This window comes from Anopheles stephensi, unplaced genomic scaffold, assembly GCF_013141755.1.
Source record: "Anopheles stephensi strain Indian unplaced genomic scaffold, UCI_ANSTEP_V1.0 ucontig187, whole genome shotgun sequence".
NCBI classification, from domain to species: Eukaryota; Metazoa; Arthropoda; class Insecta; order Diptera; family Culicidae; genus Anopheles; species Anopheles stephensi.
This window is the reverse complement of record NW_023405110.1, coordinates 125,001-130,966: the sequence shown is the minus strand read 5'-3', so window position 1 is coordinate 130,966 and position 5,966 is coordinate 125,001.

Genomic DNA, 5,966 nt, shown 5'->3' with positions numbered 1-5,966 from the left:
GCCCCCTGAGAGCTCCGTAGTGACGACATCGTCCCTGGCGACAATTCCAGGGGTGTCACCACTACGCGCGGAGAAAGTCTCCTTTTCTTTGTCTTGATGATTTCGGGGACCACCTCCACCGAATCATCGCTCTCTACTCCCGACATTATGCTGCTGCACGGTTCGTCGCTTTGTCCAGCGTTAAAGTCACTGGACACGTGCGCCTGGCCGGTATGCAGCCCGCATTTGATTATAGCACGCTTGTTTGTGCGGAGCTTTTGGTTTGTGTCTCCGGAGAAACTTCCGCTAGTGCCCCATAGAGGGCGCTGGTGGCACTAGGGGGGAATTCTCCCAGGACAACAACCGGGATGACCGATGGTGTGCCCACTGTCCAGACGTCAAACCACGGCACGTCACCCTACGCACGCACTCACCGACACAGCCAAGCCCTTACGTGCTAAGTTCACGTGCCCTTAGCACGTGGTATCTGCTTGCTGGTCAACGCACTTTTCCGCACTGTTTTTCACTGAATGTTTCTTCCCTCGTTAGGGGGTAATGTTTTATCACTGTTCCGCTCCTGTCCGTAACAAAATACGCTGCACAGCGGCTGCGGGCTCCCCTTCAACCGCACCGAAAGGGAGCGCTACGCTCGCACGCACTAACGGAACCACACACGCACCCTTCGTGGCCACACGCACCGGTGCACGACGCAATGTTTGTGTGCCAAAATCGACGTTTTCCCACTGTTTTTCACCAAAACTTCACGGTGTTTGCGCAAAATATGTGTTCGTACACCACTCTAACAAATTTGCACCACCACTTTGTAAGTTTTTTAAACGAAAAACACTATATCATAAGGAGCTCACGGAAAGCGTCCGCTTGCTTCCTTTGACAGCTCGCCTCTGCAAGCTCCACTTCTTGTGGTGCCCTTCCGTCAATTCCTTTAAGTTTCAACTTTGCAACCATACTTCCCCCGGAACCCGATTTTGGTTTCCCGGAAGCTACTGAGAGCACCGAATGTAGTAGCGTCTCCCAATTGCTGATTGGCATCGTTTACGGTTAGAACTAGGGCGGTATCTAATCGCCTTCGATCCTCTAACTTTCGTTCTTGATTAATGAAAGCATCCATGGCAAACGCTTTCGCTTCAGTTGGTCCTACGACGGTCTACGAATTTCACCTCTCGCGCCGTAATACCAATGCCCCCAACTACTTCTGTTAATCATTACCTCTGGGTCTATACAAAACCAACCAAAAGACTCAGACCGAGGTCATGTTCCATTATTCCATGCAAGATTATTCTCGGCCAACGCCAACCCTGGGCGGGTGTGGACGCTTTTGTACTAGCCTGCTTGAAGCACTCTAATTTGTTCAAGGTAAATGGGAGCTGCCCGGGCACCACGCACCGGCTCGGGACGTGCCCGACCGATCACGAGGTTGACGCCCAGGCACACCATTGTGAGTCGCAGCCGCGAGCTCGCGCACGAACGTATCCGGCGTGTGCCGGGCGCCCGCGGCGGTCGCGTGTCTGGACGGGGAATCAACTTCGAACGTTTTAACCGCAACAACTTTAATATACGCTAGTGGAGCTGGAATTACCGCGGCTGCTGGCACCAGACTTGCCCTCCACTTGATCCTTATTGAAGGATTTATGCTCAATTCATTCCAATTATGGACCATCGTTAGAGAGGTCCATATTGTTATTTCTCGTCACTACCTCCCCGTGCCGGGATTGGGTAATTTACGCGCCTGCTGCCTTCCTTGGATGTGGTAGCCATTTCTCAGGCTCCCTCTCCGGAATCGAACCCTGATTCCCCGTTACCCGTCGCAACCATGGTAGTCCTCTACACTACCATCAATAGTTGATAGGGCAGACATTTGCAAGATCTGTCGTCGGTCAAGCGACCATACGATCGGCATCCTTATCCAGACTTCAACTCAAGCCGCCCGGAGGCGATTGGTTTTACTAATAAGTGCACCAGTTCCACCGCCCGCAAGCGGACAGCGGTCCCGGCATGTTGCATGTATTAGCTCTGGCTTTTCCACAGTTATCCAAGTAACTGATGGGTGGATGATCTTGTGAATTATGGCTGTTGTACTGAGCCTTATGCGGTTTCACATTCATTTATGTTTGTACTTAGACATGCATGGCTTAACCTTTGAGACAAGCGTATATTACTGGTAGGATCAACCAGAATTCGTCTTCGTCAATTGCTTGTTCGATATTTTTTGTCTACCAGGGCACCAGTCCCCGCAGACTCTCTTTCTACGTTCATCAGGTGACACAATCTTTGTTGTGACCACTCTCATTGACCTGCGGCAGTACACCGACTCCACAGCGCCAATAACCACACGAGCAAAGGTTGTTCAGGAGGATGTCAGATTATCGATGTACATCGTACACCAACATTTGACGTACCGAGGCATTACACCCCGCACGCCCCCAACAGGACCAATCAAGGCTCGCATACGACCTGCGACTTACTGCGGCTCCCTGAAGGTCCCCGTAGGACGACCATCACCAGTTAAGGTGTAGTTGACTTGTCAGGGCACGGTAGTCCCCACAAGTCCCCGATTATTCGTGGATATCGTCCTACGATTGTTTCTGACTCCTTTTGCTCCCCGCAGGTCCCCGTAGGACGACCATCACCAGTTAAGGTGTAGTTGACTTGTCAGGGCACGGTAGTCCCCACAAGTCCCCGATTATTCGTGGATATCGTCCTACGAGTTTTTGTGACCCTTGGGTTCCCGGCAGGTCCCCGTAGGACAACCATCACCAGTTAAGGTGTAGTTGACTTGTCAGGGCACGGTGGTCCCCACAAGTCCCCGATTATTCGGAGATATTGTCCTACGAGTTTTAGTGACCCTTTTGTTCCCCGCAGGTCCCCGTAGGACGACCATCACCAGTTAAGGTGTAGTTGACTTGTCAGGGCACGGTAGTCCCCACAAGTCCCCGATTATTCGTGGATATCGTCCTACGAGTTTTTGTGACCCTTGGGTTCCCGAACTTTGCTACGATGGTTCTGCCTCCAGAGGAGACTTATGAACACTTCGTATCATTTCTTACACCGAACCATGGGATCGCGAGATTGCTCCCGGATCCCTAATCACCTTACATTTTCGTTTCGTTTCCGTACACTACGATGAGCTAATTCAATTTGTTTGTTCGTCTGGCGAACGTTTTATTGCGGAATTACCGCGGTACTTCCAGCCGGGTATGGCTGCCGTACGACCTACAGGATAGATCATCGAACCACTTTTCGTGCATATTGTCCGTCGAGGGTATCACCTCGATACCCCCAACAGACCTTTGGACACTTCCTCACTACTCCTTGGAGCAGCAATCAGGGAACCATATAGTAGGAACAGCCGAATATGGAACTCTTTTCGTACTTTGGACACCTCCTATAACTTGTATGGCGACTTCGGGGACCTTCATTTCGTTCTCAGTTGGTACCCCTATTTCGGTCTTTGGACACCTCGTCTTACCCGTATAACTCACTTTAGGTCCACTTATTTGCCTGATATCTCATCGTGAACCCGTTTTTCGTACACCGTACACACCTAGGAACACCACATATGCGTTTCCCTTTCGATCGTGAAGTTTTCAAATTTTTCGATTTTTGGTCCTAGAAATTCATGAACGGTGGGAGACCAAAATTTTTCATAAAAAAAAAATTTTCACCGTTTGACCATAAAAACCTTCTTTTCGTACATACCCCATCATTTCTTCACGTTTTAGGCCATTTCTGAAATTTTCGCTTCGATAGTGTGTCCCCTATAATACAAAATGAACATTTTGCATCTCCCACAAGTGGCCATTTTTTTCCGCCACTGAAGAACACGACCTCGGGAACTCGGACCTAGGACGTGGCCATGTAAGTCATAGGCCACCCCAACTTTTGCAAAATACTGTTTCTTTTCACTTTTCATGATCTAAGGCGCGTTCCGACGGCGTTTTGAACAAATTTATGAGAAAAAAAATTTTGACCCTCGGACCAAAATTTTTTCGTTCGGGGCCCCATGGCCTATGGCCAGTATGGGAACTCGGGATGCCGATATGACAAAATTTGTCAAAAAATCACTAAAAAGTCGCTATGGCCCATTATTTAGAGCTTGTTGAGACCTTTCTAAAACACCTTGGTTGACCCCTGTCCGATAAGTAGTTTTCGAGATATTCGAGAAAATGTGATTTTTTGGGACTTAGAAAATTTTTGACCCGTACCCTAAGAAAAAGTGATTTTTTCATAGGACAATTTTTTCTTCGCAAATACTGTTTGGTTTCACTTTTCATTATTAGAAACGCGTTCCGAAGCCATTTTCATCAAAATCTCGTGAAAAAAAAATTTCACCCCCGGACCAAAAGTTGGCCGTTCGGTGCCCTATGGCCTATGGCCAGTATGGGAACCAAGGATGCCGATATGCGAAAAAGTGTCAAAAAATCACTTGAAAGTCGCTATGGCTCATTAAATAGAGCTTGTAAAGACCTTTCTAAAACACCTTGGTTGACCCCTGTCCGATACGTAGTTTTCGAGATATTCGAGAATATGTGATTTTTTGGGACTTAGAAAATTTTTGACCCGTACCCTAAGAAAAAGTGATTTTTTCATAGGACAATTTTTTCTTCGCAAATACTGTTTGGTTTCACTTTTCATTATTAGAAACGCGTTCCGAAGCCATTTTCATCAAAATCTCGTGAAAAAAAAATTTCACCCCCGGACCAAAAGTTGGCCGTTCGGTGCCCTATGGCCTATGGCCAGTATGGGAACCAAGGATGCCGATATGCGAAAAAGTGTCAAAAAATCACTTGAAAGTCGCTATGGCTCATTAAATAGAGCTTGTAAAGACCTTTCTAAAACACCTTGGTTGACCCCTGTCCGATAAGTAGTTTTCGAGATATTCGAGAATATGTGATTTTTTGGGACTTAGAAAATTTTTGACCCGTACCCTAAGAAAAAGTGATTTTTTCATAGGACAATTTTTTCTTCGCAAATACTGTTTGGTTTCACTTTTCATTATTAGAAACGCGTTCCGAAGCCATTTTCATCAAAATCTCGTGAAAAAAAAATTTCACCCCCGGACCAAAAGTTGGCCGTTCGGTGCCCTATGGCCTATGGCCAGTATGGGAACCAAGGATGCCGATATGCGAAAAAGTGTCAAAAAATCACTTGAAAGTCGCTATGGCTCATTAAATAGAGCTTGTAAAGACCTTTCTAAAACACCTTGGTTGACCCCTGTCCGATAAGTAGTTTTCGAGATATTCGAGAATAAGTGATTTTTTGGGACTTAGAAAATTTTCGACCATGACATATATGAAAAGTGAATTTTTCATAGGACCAAAAAGTTTGTCCAAATAGGGTTTTGGTTCACTTTTTATGGTCAGATAAGTGATCCGATGCTATTTTCATGATCATTAGAGGGATTTCACGCTGTGACCAAAAATTTTCATACTTCATACTTGTCCCGGTGCCGTATATAGGAGGACCGGGGGAACATGTCTTCGTAAGTCGTGATGTTCAGTGACGGATTTCTGGGACTTAGAAAAAAAATGTGCTCTCAGGCACATTATATGTTTCATACACACATGATTTTCATTGTTCATACTTGTCCCGGTGCCGTATATGGGAGGACCGGGGGAACATGTCTTCGTAAGTCGTGATGTTCAGTGACGGATTTCTGGGACTTAGAAAAAAAATGTGCTCTCAGGCACATTATATGTTCCATACACACATTATTTTCATTCTTCATACTTGTCCCCGTGCCGTATATGGGAGGACCGGGGGAACATGTCTTCGTAAGTCGTGATGTTCAGTGACGGATTTCTGGGACTTAGAAAAAAATGTGCTCTCAGGCACATTATATGTTCCATACACACATTATTTTCATTCTTCATACTTGTCCCCGTGCCGTATATGGGAGGACCGGGGGAAGATGTCTTCGTAAGTCGTGATGTTCAGTGACGGATTTCTGGGACTTAGAAAAAAAATGT